We start from the raw sequence: 23,288 nt of genomic DNA, 5'->3' as shown, positions 1-23,288 counted from the left end.
TCAAAAAGTCGCACGATATGGAGTCACCTTGTCTGAAACCTCGTATGGTGTCAACCGGCTCGGAGAGGTCCTTCCCGATCCTGATGAAGCTTTTGGTCAGTTTACACAGACGCACTAGTTTTGCGGGAATACCTCCTTTCGTGCTGTAAAAGGCACCTTTGAAATCGACGAAGAGGTGATGTGTGTCGATTCTCCTTTCACGGGTATTTTCCAAAACTTGGCGCAATATCTGGTTAGTTGTTGATTTTCCAGGCCTGAAGCCACACTGATAAGATACAATCAGTTTGTTGACTGTGGGTCGAACATCTTTCACACAATACGCTCGATAGAACCTTATACGCGATGTTGAGAAGCCTTTTCCCACGGTAGTTGGGGACGCCGGGCATGATTTTGTCCGACCATTTTCTACAAAAAAGCTGATGCATGTTCTTTATTAGTTCTTCGCCACCGAATTTGAATAGCTCGTATTATAGCGAAGTTAATGGTTTCTCTCGTTTTAATTCCGTTAGTTCACTCTAGAGTTTACGAAGGTGAAGTACATATGTATAGATTGTCATTCGCTTGAAATTGAAGTAATTAAATAACTATCGAATTCCACCTTATTTAAATATTCACACATTATACAAAAGATATACCACCAATGAATGAACAATTGCATTTTAAATTTAATTAAATCTCGCATTTCAGTTTGACAATTAATTGTCGTTTGCGCAAAACCACAAAACAATGACAAATAAATCTCTTATATGCATTTAGTTCATCGATAGGCCGCCAAATGTTAAATAACGCCCACGAGCAGGATTATAGGGAGCAGGAGAGGGGTTGGAGACGCAAGCCGCAGACGGTAATTGGAATGCCAATTACAAATTATGTCAACGCTAGAATTAAAATTTTTCACAATTACACCTTCGTTTTTTCATAAACACAATCAACTGGAAATTAATTGGCAGTGTCAGCACGGACATAAGCGGGGCGGTGGCGGGCAGCGATTACCCTGCAAAACGTGAAAACACTGTAATTGGATAGCACTTGTCGATATGTAATGATGTAATGAGGCCAACATGAAAAGTGTTAATTACAATTCGAATTCGACAGGAGCGAATGCACCAAAATGCAACTACATTCAAGGTCGAACTCAATTACCAAACCGATGAAAATTAAAGCAAACGCTTCGGCTGCCTTTTCACAGCTAAGTCGAGTGCCGTCGCTGCTCGCATGCAAATCTGTGTCGCTGCCAACGTGCAGATGTAAAAATTATGAGGATGCCAACAATTGCCGAGGTAGCGTGCTCTCAGTTGCTAAGATGCGAACGCTAATAACCCACTTCCCCAGCCTCTGTGGTACAGTTTCTGCTGCCACCTGCCAACAAATGCTTTAGAGGTGGCGCGCGTGTAAGACTAATTAGCGATACTTTGCCGATAACTTAAGCATTTAGCTAAGTGCTGTTGTTGTAGCAAAATTCGAGCTTTTATTATGTGAAAAGTCAAACAAAATAACAAGATCTTGTTCTTCTAAATAATTTTAATTATTAAGAAAATCAAAATGTAATGTATGTATATCTTACAATATTTCATGCTTTCTTATGAAATCCAGAAATTAGTTAGCTTTTCTCATTTCGTTTTTCGTACAACTAAAATAAAAGCTAAAAGTAGTTGCTAGGATTATAACACAGCATGTCCGACGACTTCTGCCTCCACAAGGTCTGTCTGACCGTACATCCGCACACCGCACACCGCCTTACCCGTATAAAGAGGTTAGGTTTTGTTAAATGGCTGATCTAGAGAGATCGCACATGGACTGCTATATTTAGTCCATTGTGAAGACATAGAAAAGAAGAACTCCTGTGTTCCAATACAAATTTGCACAGGCGTTTAATTTCCATTCCACCAATTTGGTGGGATATCTGAAGGTATGCATTTCCAAGTATTTAAGACTTGACCTCTCAATCGCGAGACAGTCAAAAAGGAAATGTTGCGTTGTGTCCACCCATACAGCTACTGCAGATGGCGTCTGGTGAGATTCCCAACCTTACAAGCATGAGCGCCAACAGGGCAATGATTTGTTAAAAGCCCCACAACTTGGGAGAGGATAGCCTAACTGAGGGCAAAGAGATCACTAGATCTCTTGCGATCGATCTTGGGCCAAAAGGCTTTTGACAGCGCATGTACCGATGGTGGGCCAACACTGGTTCAGCTATCTAGTATAGAAAACAAGAGGATGCCGCAGCACCGACCCGCTCCCATTCCACTGAAAGCGGTTTTAGGGTGGCTTTCCTTGCAGCTCATCAGCTTTACAATTACCTGCAATTCTGCTGTGGCCTGGCAATCATACCAGTCGTATCAAAAAGACTCAATCGATTTGTATGGTAACTATACATTAATGTGGTCCGTTCTAATTATATAAACTTTTTCAGATATTATTGCACTACCTTGAACAATAATCTTTGCCAAATTTCATGACGATGCTTTATCAAATAACATTTTTTTCATACAAGAACTTGATTCCGATCGTTCAGTTTGTATGGCAGATATGTATATGCTATAGTGTACCGATATCGGCGGCTCCGACAAATAAGCAGCTTCTTGCTGTTCAGAGTATAAATATGGGTTCAGATCGCGCGATGCATTGTGCGCTGCGTCCAACACATCGACATAATCACTCAGCAGAGTCGTTAATTCGAGCCACCATAAATTGATTTCGCACCACGTTCACTCTTACGGATAATGTGCACCGAAGACGTTTTAGCTGCTGTGGAGCTGAGCATCGAAGAAGACTAACGGAAGGATTTTGGTTTGCGGACTTACAAATTTCAACTCGTGCAAGAATTGAAGCCGAATGACCATCAAGTGCGTCGCAAGATCGGTGAATGGGCCGATCCCGATTTTCACAAGAAAATTTTGTTCAGCAACGACGCTCACTTTTGGTTGTAAGTCACCGTTTGGTATGATCTACGGGTCGAGGGAATTATTGGTCCATATTTCTTGAAATAAAGCCGACTGTAATGTTACATTCAATTTTAAATGCTTTGGCGCTATGATTCATGAAATTTCCGTGCCTGAATTGGAGGATGTTTACTTGGACTTTCAGACAGCTAGATGTTTGAAAATTCCGGGTATAAAGTCACCCGGTGTTCGAACTTCTTCATGGTCGGACAATGTAAAGTTAGCTCAGTCGTCATCGATTGGGGAATCTGTGCCAGCGTACGCCGATGATATTAATATCATTGGCCTCAACACCCGCACCGTTAGTTTTGCTTTCGCCAGACTGGACAAGGAAGCAAAGCAAATAGGTCTAGCAGTGAACGAGGGCAAGACGAAATATCTCTAATCATCAAACAAACAGTCGTCACCCTCGCGACTAGGCAATCACGTCACTGTTGACAGTTATATCTTCGAAGTCGTAGATAATTTCGCCTATCTTGGAACCAGCACCAACAACAAAAACAACGTCAGCCTCGAAATTCAACGCACAATATTTCTTGTCAACAGGAGCTACTTCGGACAAAGTAGGCAATTGTTAAGTAAAGTCATCTCTCGACGAACAAATAAGTCACTCATTATTCCCGTCCTGCTATATAGTGCAGAGGCATGAACGATGACAACATCTGATGAGTCGACGTAACGAGTTTTCTAGAGAAAAGTTCTGCGAAAGGTTTATGGTCCTTTGCGCGTTAGTCACGGCAAATGTCGGATTCGATGGAACGATGGTTGACATAGTTCAGCGAATTAAAATACAGCGGCTACGCTGGCTAGGTCATATCGTCCAAATTTACGAAAACACTCCAGCTCTGAAAGTATTCGACGCACTACTTGCCGTGGGAAGCAGAGGAAGAGGTAGACCTTCACACCGTTGGAAATACCAGGTGGAGAAGGACCTGGCTTCACTTGGAATCTCCAATTGGCGCCACCTTACGAAAAGAAGAAACGAATGGCGCGCTATTGTTCACTCGGCTATAAACGCGTAAGCGGTTTTGGACACCAGTAAAGAAGAAGAAGAAGAAGAAGAAGAAATGCGCCTCGCTACGCTCTTCAGCTCTCGATATCTATCCCATCACGCACGTGTGCACGATTGTAACGTTGCGAGGTAGACAGTCTGTTTTTCCTCACTTACGACACGGCACTCCCCATCTTACCATTTTTTTGTTTTGCCTTTTTGACCCTCTCTCCTCTGAGGCTGTTGTGTCCTTTTCACAATTCACAATCACTGGTCCCAAACCCAGCGTGAACTTCTACACATGGCTCTATCCTCAGCACAAATTATCGAAAGAAAACTTGCATCGATACCAATGACTGCTATAAGAAGTATGGGAATATGTCAGAGATGCGCTCTCTCCATGCGTTCTATTACTTGATAGTTAGTTGTTGTTGTAAGGCCAGTAAACATTTCTGGAGTTCTAACTAGTCATTACCTTACCAGAAGCCTGAAGGCTTAAACAACTGGAAGCTCACTCTTTCAGACATCCCACCAATGATATTTAGATTGATCTCAAGGAGCTTTGTCGGCTTATAATCTGACAGCAAAAGTCTTATTTTCTGACTTCAAAAATGCCGCAATTAGTAGCAATAGTGCGATTCTCATCTTGAGCATCAGCCACTGAACCTAACCTATGCTCGGTTTAAGTACAACAAATCGCACATTAATGGTACGACAGATCGCTTACAATATAACTTACAATATTTCTATTTTTTCCAGTGTAACAACAGTTGGCAGTAATGACGTACTGGGGATCACCAACCAACTGATTTCATTAATATCTCCCTTATGTCTGCGTCTGCTAAAATAAGCCACACGTGTGCGATATTGCAAGTGTTGGTCTGTGCTTATCGCTGTAAACTGCCGCTGCATATATGTATGTATGTATGATGCTCACATATACGAATAAGAGTACATACATTCACAGTATACAAATAAGTATTCATTACCATACACTAACAAATAATACTCAAAGTTTCTGTATGTGTGTGTGAAAGCAAAGGTAATTTCTTAGTATTCACAATCAGCATGTGATTCACTTAGCTCGTTCATTCATGAAACGGCAACATTTTTATCGCATGCGAGAAACCGGCGAGTGTCGCAAACTACTAGCGTAGCTCCAGCTAGCTTTTGCCGGCATGCCATTTGTGCTCCGCATAGTTAACCGCTCTCACGCATGCATACATACATACCTACATATATATATATATATATATGTGTGTGTGTGTACAATGCAGCTCGATTTCAGTAAAGTTGGACTGTTTTTTTGGGGATCCAGCGCGATCGGACGGTCCGCGTATTATCAGTTGCGGTTCTGCGCTGCGTTCGTGCGGTTCGTTGTGCTTATCATATAGCCACAGGTGTTTCGGGCACTCAAGTTCCTTTATAGTTTGATAAAAATATATCAAAATACATACATACAAAAAATATTGTTGTTGTGTGAATTCTAAATTACAGTGTAAATGCACTTGGAGGCAGCAAATGTTCTATTAATCACACGGCGCTCCGCAGCAGCAGTTTAAGTAAAAGTGTGTATCTAACGGTGTTTGTGTTCTTACAACTGTCATGCAGCTTGACATTGGTGTCACATTAAATATTTAATAAATGGAATAATTGTGCTTAGAGTCTAAATATTTTTATATTCCATTAATTTGAATGCGAGTTTAGTGCATAGCGCTCAAATAAGTAGTGTCTGGTGTCTGAAGATCGCAGTAAGTGCGCTGAGCTGTAAATAGAAATAGTTCACAGTTCTGCGAATTAAAGTACGAAAATGTAACGGCGGTTGTATGCGTAATTCAAGAGCGTGATCTCAGCTAATTATTCAATGGAATTATTAAATTAGTTTGTGCAAAAAAATATAATTTGTTTATGTTTTACTTTTTAATATCTATAATGAAAGTAAAGTCTCGAAGCTGTCAAAATGATTGATTACTTATTTACCTCTATTCTATAATTAATATTATATGTACTAATTCATTGTGCTAAAATAAATTAGGATTTTAATTTTTATATTAATTGACTCTACTAATTTTAAACAAACATGAGCGCATTCACTAATTTCGAAAAGTGCAAATTTTCGAAATCGAAATTGCTTTCATCGTATGGTTTCAACTTAAATTCCAGCCTATATAATACTCTCCAAATATTTGCATAACATTAAAGTTGAACAATGAAGTCGTTACTTCATCTGGAACTATAGCTGTAATGCTAGAGAAAACTAAATATTAACCTTTTTTTTTTATATTCTAATGACATGCAGACGTGACTGCTTGCAAGGAAACGTAGTCAAGTATCTACAAAGCCATTTTGAACAACTTCTTTATTATTTACAGTAGTTCGAAAGATCTCCCTGAATTCGACTATTCAATGTCACAGGTATCTATTTTTCCAACCAGCAGCAAACGAAATGCTGAAAGATTTTTTGGTTACGACAGCTTTAGGTATACAAAGTATCTGGAAATTGTAAATAAAACGCAAAATATTTAATTATTCATCAATATTTATTTTGTCGCCTTGAAAGTATTCCCCAACAGATGTAATACATTTATTCCATCGATTTTTCCATTCCTCGAAATTTTTCCATAAGCACTTTTTGGGATGGCCTTCAGCACCTTCGTCGAATTTTGTTTTATTTCTTCGATCGGCTGAAAACGTGTTCCACGAGGCGGCAATTTCAATGCGGAGAACAAGAAAAAATTACACGAAGCCAAATCTGGCAAAAAACAGTGGTCAATCGGTGTCCTTCTTTGCATTTTTGGCTCTAAGTTCAGTCACAAGCGTGGCTCGATGCAATGGTCCATTATCATCGCGTAAAATCTTCAAATTGTTCTCACGCAATAGGCAAATAGAACTCCTTATTGACCGTCTGTCCCTCCGGAGTAATTTCATGATGACAACAATGAGCCTTGATTTTTGGTTTAACTTTGGCTTCAGCGTCCTTTTTTTTTTTTGGTTTCTGTTTACGGTATTCTTTTGAAAAAAAAAATAACTTTATCGGAACGAGTCGGGAAAGAACGCGTTTCATACCCCAAAATATACACCAAAATTATTCAAACGAACTTGCAAAAGATGTCTAACTCTCTTGCCATTTCTCTAACACTTGCCTGACGATATTCAAGCACCATATTCTTCACTTTCTTAATATTTTCTTAATTTGAAAAGGCATATCTTCAACGATCTCTCGACCATCTCTGAAGGCTTTGTACCACTCGCAGGCTTGTGATTTTGATGAAATTGAGTCACCGTAAGTCTTTTCCAACATTCGCAACGACTCTGCACACGAAATTTGTTTAGAAATACAAAATTTGAAACAAATTCTTAGTGCAATATCCACTGTAAAAAATGTTGTCAAAAATTTTGCGAAACAAAACTTGGTTTTTGATGCAGAGTAAAAACAAAAAAATCCTTCACAAAAGGATTCCTTAAGAACTTGATTTTGATTAGTCAGTTTATAAACAATTTCTTCCGAGATTGCTCTATTGTCTTTGACAAATTTCGTGGCGATATCTTATCCCAAAAACGTGGTTCATACAAAGATTTTAGTTCGATTCTATTGATACTATTGATACCTTGAATAATAACCAACTTCGTGAAATAAAAACCTTGTGTTCGATCTAATAGTCTGTAGACGGCTTTATACTACATCTGTCCGATAATGGCAGTTCAGAGTTGACATCGCAAGCAATTTAAACTAGGAAATAGAACAGCTATACATATGGACATATATCGGTCATTTAGATCTTTACTGGATTCCTTGAACCTCGTGTCACAATGCATCAGCCTTTAACCCAACTTAACTTCACGGTAAATATATGTGATTTCTCCTTTACAGTCTTCTTAAATCATATATTTCGTATATTTGGAACCATATTAAAATCTCTACCGCGAACTTTAAGCAACTCTGTTTATAGAAAGCAAATAATTGTTTGAATGTGCTTGACACATAAGTGATTTCATCTGTGAATGAATTTCATTGAAAATTTGCATGATTTTATCAAATTGGTTTCAACTGGACAATTGTCATCTATTTAGGCATAAAAACAAAATAACGAAACGCCTTCTCCGACGCAATTTATCGCATGTCTACAATTCCTCTTCAAGCTGTGCTGATGACAATTCAAATGCAACGAAATGATAAATTAAGGTGGGTCGATGCCTAAAGTGGTCGCTTACTGAGAGCAACGAAGAGTTGCTTTTATCTAAGTATACTCTGAGGAAATAGCGTTAAAGCGCAAGACAAAAATGCAGTAAGAATTGTCAACGCTTAGGCCAAAGAAAAGCAACATTAGAATAAGGATGGATTTATATTAGTATGTCCAGCAGAATCAGTATTACATGTATTATGGTTTTGACTACAGTTAGAGCAGGTTTCATCCATTCGGACAACATGACCTAGCCAGCGTAGCCGCTGAACTCTTAATTCGCTGAACTATTTTAATGTCCTCGTATTTCTCGCGCAGTTCATCGTTTTATCGAAGGCGATTTTCGCCGTTGCCAATGCGCAAAAGATCATAAATTTTCCACAGGACCTTTTATTCGAAAACTCGTAACGCCGACTCATCAGCCGTTGTCATCGTTCATGTCACTGCACCATATAGCGGGACGGGGGTGATGAGGAACTCCTCGTCAGAGGAAGTCTTTATTCGTTTAGAGAGGACTTTACTTCACAATTGTCTACTCAGTCCGAAGTAGGATTTGTTTGCAAGAGTTCTTCTGCGTTAGATCTCGAGGCTGACATTGTTGTTGGTGTTAATACTGGTTCCAAGATAGACGAAATTATCTACAACTTCAAAGTTATGACTGTCAACAGAGACGTTCGACGACAGGAGACATTTCGTTTTGCCCTCGTTCACTACTAGACCCAATTGCTTCGCTTCCTTATCTAAAACCCATGATATCAATATCAAATTATTTTATCCAGGAGTTGATTGAAGAAGCCGCACGATAGAGAATCGCCTTGTCTAAAACCTCATTTGATATCGAACGGCTCGGGGCGGTCCTTCCCAATCCTGATGGAGCTTTTGGTAATGCTCGACGTCAGTTTAATCAGCCGTTTTAGTTTTGCGGGGATACCAAATTCAGACATAGAGGCATAAAGGCAACTGATCCTCACTATTGTGAAAATGTGCTTACGGTTTATAAAGTATCGGTGTATTTTTATTTGTATACCCTGAACAGGGCATATTAAGTTTACCAAAAAGATTGTAACACCAAGAGGGAAGAGCCGGAGACCTTATAAAATCTATATAATGTATAAAAGTTCAGTAGACTTATCGATGTCCGTATGTTTATCTGTCTTTCCGTATATACGCGAACTAATTCTTCAGTTTTTGAGATATCGCTCTCAGATTTTTCACTCGTGCTTTTCTCTCCAAGAAACTGCTCAATTGTCGAAACTGTCAGACAACTATAGCACATAGCTGCCATACAAACTGAGCGATCGGAGTCAAGTGATTGTATATAAAGTATATTCATTTGACGAGATACCCCCACCAAATATGGCATGAAGAAACATAAATATTTTTTATTTGTGCAGGGTATTGAGGCTTCGATGCAAGCGAAGTTAACGTTTTCTCTTATTTTAGTCCAAAGTGCGGCGCATTTTAGATCAATCAACGCCTGCACGATGACTGCATTAGTGTATTAAGTTTCGACATAAATCACAAAAGCGAATGTGGCACAAATTTACAAGCGACATCGTCAGTGCGGCGGCATACCTCCAGCGATCGTACTACTTGAGATGAGTTTATTTAAACATATCAGGCGTCAAAAAGAATGAGTGTTTTGATGAAATTTTAGTTTCATCAAAATATTATATATCGAAAGGTTTCTTGTTAACATGCTAAGTATCATACTGCGATTTTCACATGGCTCCAGACTAAAGTACACTATATACCTTATTGCAAGCGCGCCATATACCATATAAGTCGAATAGTGAGGAAGCAAGTGTTATTATTTGCAATCAAGATTAATATCTTTATCCAAATCAGCCGCTTGCAAGTACACAGAGCGGCTGTATGCGCACACATACACATACATACAAACGCTTAAGTGAGTACATTCATGAAGCAAAGAAATTCTTGAAAGCCCACAAAAGAATCGGTATTTGAATGCTATGTTCTCGATGCGCACACCTCCACTTGTGTCATGTGACATGACAGTTTCCTTAACTCAAGCCGCTCACTCGACTCATTGTGTCTCTGTAAGTCAGAGGAAGTGTTAATTAAAGCGCACTTTTTTTCAAATTGCGAAATGTGTAAAAGTTCAGATTGAAAGTAGCGTCAGTAATTGGATTTAAATCACAATGCAGAGTTGGCGCTACAAAATATTACTTTAAATTGAGAATTCGTATAGTCAGGGTGGTTTACAAGTGGAAAAGAAATGGTATTTAGAAATATTTATTTATAATAATATAAATATATTACCATTTCTCAAATATTTTTGTACTAGTTCTCTTGAAACAAGCTCTCATATGTATATGCACTTATGACGCACTTTCGGCTTCGATTGCGCTGACCCGACCTTGCTATAACAAGTTTTTGAGAAATCCATCTGCGATTTTTCAGACACCTTTTTCTCTTCAAGCAGCTGCTCATTTGTCTGAACGGCCGGCATTGCGCTTTTATAGCATATGGCTGTCATACAAACGATCAAAATAAAGCTCTTGTTTGGAAAACTTTTTTATTTAAAAGAGTACCTTCACTTAATTTGGAAAAAAATGTGTGCAGCGTAATACTTTAATTTCGAAACATATTGTTCAGATCAGATCAATATTGCATATTTTTATTTGGCAAGGTATATTCACGAAATTTGTCACGGATTATTATTAACCAAGGTAACACTACAAACTCCGAACATATAGTATTATTCAGATCGAAGCACATATAGTTGTCATATAAACTGAATAATCAAACTCACGTCATTGTATGGAAAACATTTTTATTTAAAAAGATATCCTAACGAAATTTGGCGTATAGTACGAAAGGGTGATCCGTTTCGTGGCTTCTTACTTTTTTAAAGAAAAAACACAGAAACTACAAATTTATTTATTATCAATCGAAAGAACATTTTTGCGCATTTATTTTTTGTAGAATATCTCATTTAAATGTTGGCCGTGGCTACTTGTCAGGTGGTCCATCCGTTGCGTCCAATTTTCGATGACTCGTTCGAGCATTTCGACGAGCGAACGGTCGAACGGCTTCAGTTTTTGCACAAGCTGTACAGAGTTTGTCCGGAAAGTAATAGAACTCAGTCGATTTATTGAACCATTTGTTACAATTCTTTAAAAACTCTCAAAATAGGCTCCTTCTGCGTCAATGCAGCGCTGCCAGCGTGATTTCCAAGCATTAAAGACGTCACGGAAGGCCTTCTCCGGAATAGCCTTAAGAGCCAAGGTGCATGCTGCTTGGAACCCCTCTGTCGTCTCAAAATGCTTGCCTTTCATCGGCCTTTTCAGGAAGGAAACAAAAAGGTCCGGGCGCCACATCAGGGCTGTAAAGCGGCTGCGGAAGCGTTGGGATGCCGGCCTGGGTTAGGTAGCTGTTCACAAGAAAGGCGGTGTAAGCCGGGGCGTTGTCGTGATGCAACTTCCAATCGGCTGCGATGTCTTATCGGACCCGATAGACCCTTCGTTTGACTCTCTTGAGTACTTCCACGTAAAACTTGGCGTTGAGGGTTTGTCCTGGAGGAACATATTCATGGTGGACGATGCCTTTGATCTCAAAAAGGACAATGAGCTTCGTTTGTCGGTGTTTGTCGAAGGCACAGGTCTGCCAGCACGGTCTTCATCAGCGACCTCTTCCCGGCCCTCCAAAAAGGCCTGTTGCCACCGAAACCCACCACTTCTTACTGAAGCAACATCTGGGTAAGCCTGCTTGGTCATATAAAATGTCGCTGTCGCAGATTTACGGAGTTTCACACAGAATTTAAACGCGTACCTCTGCTCTAACGAACGCTGCATTCTCGGTTTGCACCACTCACAAAAACACGTCAAGCGAAAATGTTTGTAATGACTCTCCAGCTTGTCGGAGACAACTGACAGCCGCTCGTTCGTTAGCTAGAAACGCCCTCTATCGAATCCAGTCGATGCGCTCATGCTCCGTAGTACTGTCGAATAACTTTCCGGACAAACCGTGTACATTTGATGCTTTCAATTTAATATCTCGACGTAAAATGTGACAAGTCGTTCCATACATCAGTCTGAGTTGCTGCGAACGGCGCTGAATCGACGCTCCACGGTCTTCGTGTACACTCTCTGCTACGGCTACTATATTTTCTTCACTGCATCCTGGACGTGGTCTATTCGGTCGTGTAGTATCCAATAATGAAGGCTAAGCCTCAAGATGTGTGATGGTGTTGCGAATAGTACGCTCAATAGGCCGATTATGTTAACCATAAGTTGAGCATTTTTTACAGAACGCGAGTTTTCATAATAAAGTTGAACGCTTTGTAAACGTTATTCAGGCGTAAGTCTTTTCGTGATGAAATGCCAAACAATACTGAACAAAAACAGCATGACAACTTGACACGACTCACGTGTGATCTGTCAAAAAAGGCTATTGAAAGAAGTACCTCCAATTGGATCACCCGTTATAATCCAAGGCATTACTAAAGTTTCCGAAGAAAGTAATCGATGAAAATCGGGACAAAAATATTTTTTGCCTTTTTTTTGATATAAAAAAGGCTTCTGTTAAGGGTATAAAAGCAATATTATTGGTGTAGCCGAAGTTACCATTTTTTTTAGTTTTTTTCTCTGTGAAAATAGTTTTCGTTCATTTTTGTATTCTCATTAAAAACTGTTGCATCATTCGAAGTTTATGTCGAATAATCATCATGACCTGGGTAACGCGAGTTATCGAATTCAAGTAGCCCGTTATTTAGAGACGTAAATCGCCTAGATAGTCTTACTAGGGGCGTGGCAATCTCCAAAAACCACTTAGCGCCGCCTTAAATAGTAAAACAAGGAAAACAGTTTCTAGCACTGAAGTAACCTCATAGTATACAAAACAATATCTGATTCCGTCATCAAAGTTTAGACCATATTTATGATGTACAATCACAACAAAAGTGCCTATATAAACCATCTTATCTATTTCATATTTCACTCTATATGAGCAAATATTGTAGAATTAAACAACGAACCCAATTAATTTTAGATAACAAACACTCGCTTACACAATGATATATAATTTCTGAATAATTTATATGCCGCCTAATTGTACGGCAGCCACAATATTTTATGCGAATGTGACGTATTCAACGCATTCAGATAGTTTTACTGTATGTAAATGTTTTACTGTATATGTATATATGTACATATATACAGTTAATTTCGCTTTTTGCTAATTCCAAATCTATTGAATACATAGAGATAAAGCAAAGAATGGCAAAAGATAAGCAACAAGTTTACCACGCAAAATATAGAAAATTAATTCTGTTTAATGCCAGAAGTTATTCTTGTATTTTCACTTCGAAAATGCGGGATGCTTGTATCGTTCGTAGAAAAAGCACTTGGAAAATACCCAACGCATTGCAATCCATCGCTTATCTTCTCAATTATATAACGGTAAAACAAATAGGTATTTAGCGCAGCCTGACAACAGGTTAATTAAAAGTAATACTCACACAATATTTACATATTTTTGCTTTCATTTGTAGTATTTATATTGCGCTTTTTGCTTCCGCCCCCCATCCGCCGCAGCATGTCATAAATGCTGATAATGCTGCCTGGCTTTCCTATCTCTAACATTATTGACAAAAATGAACAAGTATTTACACTTCTGGTCTTGTTTGCATGTTGACTTTGCTTCGGCACGAATTTGGCATAATGCCTCGGCACACATAGGTGCTTACAACGACAACGTTGGCCGACTGCACCGCGTAGAACAAGTAGGCCAATAACACCAACTTTTTTATGAGAATTTCTGCGTATTGTTTGTTCTTTGAATTTTTGCCGATTGCTTTCATTTATTCAAGTTATTAGTTTCGGGAAAATTTACGCATACATTTTGAGATTAATTTGCAAATGCAAATTCCGAATTGGTATTTCGAATCAATTTGCGAAGACAAATATTTTTTCTTTAATTTGGACTCAAATCGGTCTTCTTCCGCAGAACCTTTCTCTCGAAAACTCGTAAAGTCGACTCATCAGATGTTGGTGTTAATGCCTTGGAGCCTAGTAGGAGTGCGAGGACTGTTTATTTGATGACAGGAGATATTTCGTCTTGCTCTCGTTTACAACCAGACCTATTTGCTTCGCTGGAAAAATATCATTGGCGTACGCCAGCAGCTGTACACTCTTGAAGCAGATTATACCATCTTTTTTCAGCAATACAGCCCGAATTGTTTTCTCCAAAAGTAGATAGAAGAAGTCACACGAAAGGGAGTCGCCTTATCTGAAACCTCGTTGGATATCCATCGGCTCGGAGAGGACCTTCCCGATCATGACGTAGCTTTTGGTGTTGCTCAACGTCAGCTTACACAGCCAAATTCAGATATATCGGCATGAAGGCAGCTCCTTTTTGTTCTGTCGAAGGCGGCTTTAAAATCGAACGACGAACAGGTTGCGGCATTCTTCCTGAAACGGGTCTTTTCCAAGATGTGTGCATGGTAAAAATCTGGTCGATTTACATTTTCCAACTCTAAATTTCATCCATTGTACAAAGTTCTTCAGACGGATAATTACATGTAGCAGACGTTCAATTGGAAAGTATATATGAAATACTTAAATGAACACTACCAGCGGGTTCGATATAAACGCAGAACATATTGGTTTTCAGAGATTATGAGTTTACAAAAAAGGCAAGGGCTATTGAAAAAGGTACGTCTGCTTGGATTACCCGTTACAATTTTCTATCTTTATTAATGGGTATATTAAGTTTGTCACGAAGTTTGTAACACCCAGAAGGAAGCGTCGGAGACCCTGTAAAGTATATACATATATAAAGTATGTGAGCTGAATCATGTCCGTCCGTCTGTCTTATATACGAACGGATATCCTTTTAAAATTTTGCAAACGTCATTTTCTCTCCAATAAGCTACTCATTTGTCGATATCTTTGAACGCACAATTTTTGCAATACAAACTATCTTTATTCACCGAAATGGACTTAGTTATAGCATTTTAATTTAATTTTAATTTTTACTCAAGTTATAGCTTGCACGCGCCAATGAACCGACGGAGAGATAGTCACTCGGAGCTCAACTCGCTTTGTCATTTTAATCAATTATATAACTATATATCTACCTCGATTAATTTGAAGTGTTGCAAACAACCATTATGTGCACAATGGTCAACATGTTCTGAGGATATAAAAATGAGCAGATTGCAAATTAGAAAAACCAAGAGACATAATGTTTGGCAACTACATTCCATAGACCAATTTATTTCTTACGTCAACCTATTTGGTTTTGCAACGTCACTTTCTTATCTCAACAAGTCTTGATTAAAAATAGCGCATACTCACAACTTATATGTACATACATATACCATATATTATAAGTAGATACTTATAGAGACCCTTATGCATTTTATTACTTGTAGAGTCTTGAATGTGAGCTCACAATCACACTGCTCTTGATATTGTTGACTTTTAATGTGATTATACAATGCTTAATTGCGGCACTTCGATGGCGAATAATAATAATGGAAATAATAATATATAAAATTTAAATCGATAACATTTTAGTTAATTATTAAAGGCACATACATTTGCATATTCAGTCAATACTTTATTATGATGATTGATCTGTTGCTGGTGCTTCCCTTTGAAACGACAATACATATACATATTCGATTATATTTCAGGTATTTTAAATACAATTTGATCACATATTTATAGCAACAGTTTGACAAATTATATACAGAAGTTAGAAAAATAAAATTTCAGGCGGAGATAGAAACATAAAAACTTATTAACTTTAGTCGATGACTTTAAAGCCTATTCAAAATATCGGAATTCCAGTTTTTCTAGAAGAAAGCAAATATTTATTTGTCAAACATCATACATATCATGTCATATGTATAGTTTATCGATGATTCTCGTCGACCTTTGCAGTCACTGACAGTCATGCAAACCTAGAAAAAATATATTTCTACGAATGGAATGCTTTCAGTGAAATTTCATCTAAGTTAACCATCGCTTTACCACAAAAAATTACTATAATTTTTTAGTAGAGAAATACTATTAGCAAAGAGTATGTGGGAAGAGATTGTGAAATTCCGCGCATTTGTTCTTATAATATAACTTTGTAAAAATATCTAAATTTACCGTGCCAACTTTCTCGGAATTCACTTTAACTGACGCAGCTACTTGAGAGCGCAAGACCTCATGCAAAGTTTTGCGTCAAATTAAAAATACTTTGTCATCTACTACTTTATTTTGTTGGTTTCTAAATTTTCAGCTAAATAATTTATGTAAATGTTGCCCTAATAAAAGTGTCATCACCTCCAGCTCAAGTACTCACATTTTAACTCAAGCGAGTATAAGCTTATTTCGCAAGCTATAAAAGTGTATTTCCATTCGTAAACACAACATTATAATTGGCTATCTTTTTAATTTGTCATATTCATGTGATACCTAAGTATATTAATGGCTAGTCGTGCACTCTGTCACTGTCGCTGCCGCTGTCAGCGTATATAATACTCCAGTAAGCGAGCTACGCTAACAATTCCCCCCCTCCCGCGTGCGTATTTTAAACCGAATGTCATTGGTGTAACAATTGTCATTAGCACTCGTTAATTACACAACCAAATACAATGCAAATAAACTTACGAATGTGGAGGTATTTGTTGATACACATGACAGTGGCCGAGGCGGTAGTAAAGAACAAATAACTGTCGTAAATATTTCCCAAATGTCAAATGAGTTATGATCACATAACTGCAAATGGGAAGCATTCGTGCATGTGAACAGTTGTTGGTACAATGTATTGTAAACCCTTTCCCATTCGTATTTGCCGAAGTCATTAGAATACTTCAGCGTGCATTCACTTGTAACTTAATGTTAGCCTACTACAACCCCTCTAATACATCCTAAACTAGTATTTTATGGTACAGTACTGGACCGCAGTGATTTCGTAACAAATATTCATGTGGTGATAGCATTGATAGTGAGAGAGTAGACGCTCTTTATTATTTTTATACCCTGAACAGGGTATATTAAGTTTGTCACAAAGTTTGTAACACCCAGAAGAAATCGTCGGAGACCCTATAAAGTATATATATATAAATGATCAGTACGTCGAGCTGAGTCGATTTAGCCATGTCCGTCTGCCTGTCCGTCTGCCTGTATATATACGAACTAGTCCCTCAGTTTTTAAGATATCCTTTTGAAATTTTGCAAACGTCATTTTCTCTTCAAGAAGCTGCTCATTTGTCGGAACGGTCGATATCGGACCACTATAACATATAGCTGCCATATAAACTGAACGATCGGAATCAAGTTCTTGTATGGAAAACTTTCGCATTTGACAATGTATCTTCACCAAATTTGGTATAGATTATTTTCTAAGGCACCAATGTAATCTGAAGAAATTTTTCAGATCGGCTCACTATAGCATATAGCTGCCATACAAACCGAATGATCGGAATCAAGTACTTGTATGGAAAACTTTTGCATTTGACAAGATATATTTACGAAATTTGGTATATGTTATTTTCTAAGGTACCAATGTAATCTGTGAAGGGTATATTAGCTTCGGTGCAGCAGAAGTTAACGTTTTTTCTTGTTTTGATTATATACATTTATACAGTTATTTCTATAACATTTTATCTTACTTTTTATACCAAACCTTCATATGAATGTTTCCCTCAAATTGATTCCAATTGATTAAGAACTTTATTTTGGGAAATATTTAGGGTATCTGAGATTTTCTCAAAGCAGCGAGCAAGCGCAATTTCCTGCATATAACTAGTTCAGCTCTTTCTTCATAAATATGTCTACGTCGATTTAAAATGAAATAGAACACACTTGCTTTACGTAACCTCTCATATTGTCTTATGAACCGAGGTTTATGACACATAGTCAGTCGTATATGCATAGCAAAGCTTTTAATTGAAACAAACACATAAAGAAAATCATGATGAAGTAATTGACAAGTCTCACGTGATGATACAGCGGCCGGTTTCAGCAGCTGTGCGCGGCGAAATGCAAATAAAACTAGTAAGGAAGGGCTCAGTTCGTGTGCAACCGAACAATTTATATTCTAGCAACTAGCTGGAATCAAAGCCAGGAAAATACTTTAAGGAGTATAACTTCAACCAGAAGATTGGAATACAAGCAATTTTATATATACATACATATACCATATATAACTCATACACTGACAGACATACATATGTATAATATTTGTTAGAAAAACGAAAATTATTATATGGCACATGTATATACCATATATGGACGTTGGGAGTAGTACCGACCCGATTTTATCCATTTACTATTATCATGCCACATACTAAAATGATATTCTCTGGGTTTCATTGAGCTACCTCACATAAAATCACCAATCAGCCGGATATCCGAAAATCCTTGTAATAGTTATATGGGAGCTAAGTCTAGTTTTCAGCCAATTTTATCTATTTTAAGCATAATGATATACAGTTATAAGTAAAATACCTTTTGCAATTTTCATTGCGATAACTCAAATATTGGCCGATATATCCAGCACTAAGTCACGCGGAAGTTCGGAAATCTTTATATTAGGTATATGGGGGCTCAAGAAAGTATTCACCCGATTCAACCCATTTCTGATACCCAGAAATACTATTGGCAGGAAAATATACTCTCTGAATTTCAATCCCATACATTGACCGACATTTTCAGTCGAAAGTCAACTGTAGATATTGGTGTCCACATATTCGGTACCTAGAGGCCGGAACAGGTATTCATGAATTGTGAAAATTTTCGATCATAAAGCATCACACTCTAAAGGCATTATTTCTGCAAAGTTTTATCCCGTTATATTAATTGCTTCTTAGTATACTAGAAAGGAAAGAGTCAGATGGAATTTAAAATTGTAACATATGGGAAGTAGGCATGGTTGTAGTCTGATTTTCGCACTGTGATATAAGAATGTCAGAAGAGTACCAAGAACTAAATTTAATGAAAATCGTAAAAAGGGCGGATCTCAAGATATGGGATTACACCAAAAAGTCGGCGGCGCCGCGATTATCGTCAAATTTTCACACCGGCTTCCATAAAATCCTCTCATTCCATCTCAAGTGTAAAATTCAATGTCTGTGACGTATTTAGTTACTGATTTATTGAGAGTAGCTTTTAACATTATCGTTAAAATAAGGAGTGAGCGGGGTTATTTTCCGATTTCGTCTGTTTTCACACTGTCGGTAGTACTAGAAGGAGTTAGGCAAATTTGGTTGTTGCAGCTTAAGTGGCCACTACTACTTCCTCAAAATTGTTTGCCACAGGTGTCCCTTGCTATTGTGATCATCTTCTATTTGAGCGTGGCAGTCCAGCGATTTTGACCATCTACGAACTCATAATTTGCTTTGTTTTGTTCTAAGAAACCCGAAATATAGGTTATACTACTATCTGAAACTAAAAAAGTTATTGTCGCTTAACTATATGTGTAAATCAGTAAAAAATATTGTATAATTTCTTAAGTTATGATAGGATTCTTTATAGCGCTTTTCGAAAATCTCAAAAACTCTTAATTAAATTAGCGCCGTCTTGTAAAAACCACATATCGCCGAGATCACGAGCTCCAATTTCAATAGTCGGTTGTCATTGCGCTATAACGGTTGCCGTTGGCAATTGCGCTCTCACCGCCATCATTTTTGAAGAAATATGGACCGATGATTCCACCGGTCCACAAACCACATCTATACTTTGTTTTTTTCTGAACGAAATGGCAGCTCTGGCATCTCATCAGGTTGCTCTTGGTAGCAAATGTGGCAATTTTGCTTGTTTACATACCCATTGAGCCAGAAATGAGCTTCATCGTTGAACAAAATCTGGCTCGAAAACGTCGGATCTTCCAGGAACTTTTCAAGAGCTCATAGAGTAAAGCGACGTTGCTTGAAAAGGTCGAGTGGCTTCAGTTCTTGCACAAGCTGTATTTGGTATGCTTTGAATTTAAAATCTCTACGTAAAATGCACCAAGTCCTTCCATACGTCAGTCCGAGTTGCTGCGAACGGAGCAGAATCGACTCTCCGCGGTCTTCGTGTATACTCTCAGCTACTGCTGCTATATTTTCTTCACTGCGTCCTGGACCTGGTCTATTTGGTCGCATGTTATCCACGAATGAACGCTGGATCTCAAGAAGGATGATGGTGTTGCGAATAGTACGCTCAGTAGGCCGATTATATGGACCATAAGTTGAGCGAAGCGTCCGAACACAGAATGTGAAATTGCGTAATAAAGTTGAACGATTTGTAAACTTTGTTCAGGCGTAAGTCTTTCCATGATGAAATGGCAAACAATACTGAACAAAAATAACATGACAGCTTGAGATGACTCACGCGTTATCTGTCAAAAAAGGTTATCGAAAAAAGTACCTCTACTTGGATCCGTTATATTTTCATAAGTAATGATACCGAGAGGAGTCTTTGAAGCCCATTTCAAAAATCTCAAATACTCTACCATTAATTTGACCTATATAATATAGTTATTTAAGCACTGCGTACTTAAAATTCATAAGTAAATTCCCAGCTAAATCGGATTATTTTTTGGCAGATGTCAATTCTTCATAATATCAACTGAATTTAAAATATAGGTTGCTGTGTTAATTTATTGAATTATTTATTGCAAACTTGTTTGTGATAAAACTGATATTCGGTAAATATTGTTATTTTTGTTTTCATGTACCAACAAAACCAACAAAAAACTTCTGAAGTTATCTCTTGAACTTGTTTGCCAAACGAAAACTACTTAACTGCTCACATGTCGGCTTTGTAACTATCATTCAACGCGGAAACAGATTACACCTCATATCTGCAGACGAATATATATATATATGTGTATGTATATAGATATGAAGGTTGAATTTTTACTTCTCAATAGGTAGAAAACGTAATCAAAACAAATGGCGATTAGCAGAGAGGCACAACAAAAGCAAACAAAACAAACAAAAGAACGAAATGAACTAATTTATACATATTTACGCACACGAGTAGCTCTATAAGTACATACACGGGCCATACAAAAAACCATTGATTGTGAAGTATTTTCTATTCGCGCCAAAGCTGATACGAACATATGTACGTACACACACAGCTCTTTTCGTCATTTCCACGCTTAACATTCGCTGTTGACTCGGCGTCGACTGTCAAGCCGATCACATGAGCGCGCGCCACATAAACACCTCCACATGCTGGAACAACACACAGCGCTGTCGTCATCAAAGGTGCTCGTCACTGCCGGCAGCATAGCAACACACATTCACCGGCACATTTCGCTAGCCGCCGGCAAGTTCGTACGTGACAGCGGTAATGAAATACACAGCCAACTGGTTGGTTGAAGCGCCGCATTATAGAGTCCCAGTACTTAGTGTTTTTTTTTTACTTGCAAACAAAACGGAGTTGGCTAAGCGGGAGAGTGTGGCTGTGAAACTCCCTCACGAATCAGCAACATGTGTTGGCAATCATCTGTAAAAAAGCCTTAGTAAATGTGGCGGTATGCGAACTATGTACACGCGAGGCCTCTGTTTTGGTCAGCTGTTTTCTATGAAAACAAGAAAAGGCTTATCTATTGTTGTTGCTACTTGTTGATTGCTGCTAACACATTTCATTGTCAGCGATGCTTTGACATTGACGGCTAAATTTAAATTTGAAATCTGAAAATAGCAAAGTAGATATACACAAATATTTGTGGTTTTTGATTGACGGCTTCGCTCTCGTATACGAGTTTGTAGACTAAGTGAAATTTGTACCAACAGAAACCGCTACAAACACAAAATTCATAATATATATATTTTTTTAAAGGTGAAAAACTTTATTTTAGCACTTTCAAAATTGAAGCCAATAAATTAGAAATATTTACATACATAATAATCTTTTCGTTGTTTCATGTTTCAAAATTTTTATTAGGGTAAATAGCTAAGCTGATAGCCCTTAGCAGGTTAAATCTAGGTCCGGAACTAGTTGTGATTCGCCTGACTTTTATGGTAAAGAAAAGTTTCCATAGAAGAAATTGATTTTGATCGTTCCGACAAATAGAGAGATTCATAAACCGTATATAATTTAATATTATGGCCAAGATTTTAGCGTTTTATAAAGATAAGGGTTTGCCATTATGTTTTAAAATTGATTTCTGCAACCTGAAGAGATTGAAGAGCTTCCCTTTCAATCAGAAAAAAAAACAAAGATTTCGGTTTTATTTTTTAAGAAGGGGGAAGCATCAAAATCCGGAGTGCGAAACTACAATCCGCTAAACCTAACCTACTCCATGCCCAGATTCTCCCACGGAACCACCAGATTAAGTATTGATCCGTGGGAGTGATAAGACAAATGTGATAAGAGAATGTCAGCATTCTCTATGGCACGGACTTACGGACGCCTAATCAGCTCTATATGTCTCAGTTTTATCATGCCGCTTTACTGACAGCTTTCCAATTCTCAGTGGACTGACACATGAGCGTTTTCAAGCCACCGAGTGTAGTTTTAAGTTTTACTTACTGTACTTAAAAAGCGAGGGCAACAACACAATAAATGGTCAAAGTCTTCAAAGCACCCTGTCGGATAATTCGGACTCATGTCCACTTAGTATTTGGGTTAGGTAGAAATTCAGGTCCACATGTCGTCTATCAATCCACGAATGAATGTTCGGTATCAGTCTGAGGGTCCACCGTCCTTTGAGTGAGGTTTGCCACCACTGCTGCCATATTGTTAAGCTTTTTACACTCTCTTCTGTTTTGGATCCTATAAACGGGTCTGATAACTTGTACGAGTATACCCCCTCGTAATCGTGGCTTCGGATGTCAATAGGCATCATACTGGCAGTGCCACTTGATATACTTGTAGTTTGGAAAGCACTGATAACTCTTAGTGCCAACAAACTGTGCACTGTGCTTATTTGTCATATGCTTTGATGCCTAGCGCCTGGATCCATATTGGAGCCCCATATAATACAACCAATCTCATTACCTTTGCGACTAAAAATCGCCAGCAGGAACGCACGCAGTCTTTATTTGTCATCATTCTTGATAAGGCGTTTAAGATTTTAATCACTTTACCTGTGGTGTATTCTTGGTTATCCTTAAATTTCAGCCATGAGTCTATTATTACTCCCAGATACTTTAGTTGTGACCGTGAATGCAACTCAAACTTTCTTATTTTTTTCAAAAATACCACGATAACCTAT

General features: G+C 38.1%; 1 protein-coding gene across 4 annotated transcripts in view; it reads left to right on the top strand.

Annotated features, from left to right (window-relative positions):
- The first annotated feature begins 5,291 nt into the window (after positions 1 to 5,291).
- Positions 5,292 to 23,288, top strand: part of LOC126761473 (axotactin) — a 171,061-nt gene continuing 153,064 nt past the window's right edge. For all 4 annotated transcript variants that reach the window (XM_050477658.1, XM_050477654.1, XM_050477660.1 and 1 more), the window contains exon 1: positions 5,292 to 5,501. The gene's annotated coding sequence lies outside the window, so the exon portion shown is untranslated. The remainder of the gene's footprint in view (positions 5,502 to 23,288) is intronic.

The sequence above is a fragment of the Bactrocera neohumeralis genome, chromosome 6 (genome assembly GCF_024586455.1).
Source record: "Bactrocera neohumeralis isolate Rockhampton chromosome 6, APGP_CSIRO_Bneo_wtdbg2-racon-allhic-juicebox.fasta_v2, whole genome shotgun sequence".
Taxonomy (NCBI): domain Eukaryota; kingdom Metazoa; phylum Arthropoda; class Insecta; order Diptera; family Tephritidae; genus Bactrocera; species Bactrocera neohumeralis.
The sequence above is the reverse complement of the archived record's forward strand: the minus strand, read 5'-3'. Positions and strand labels throughout refer to the sequence as shown.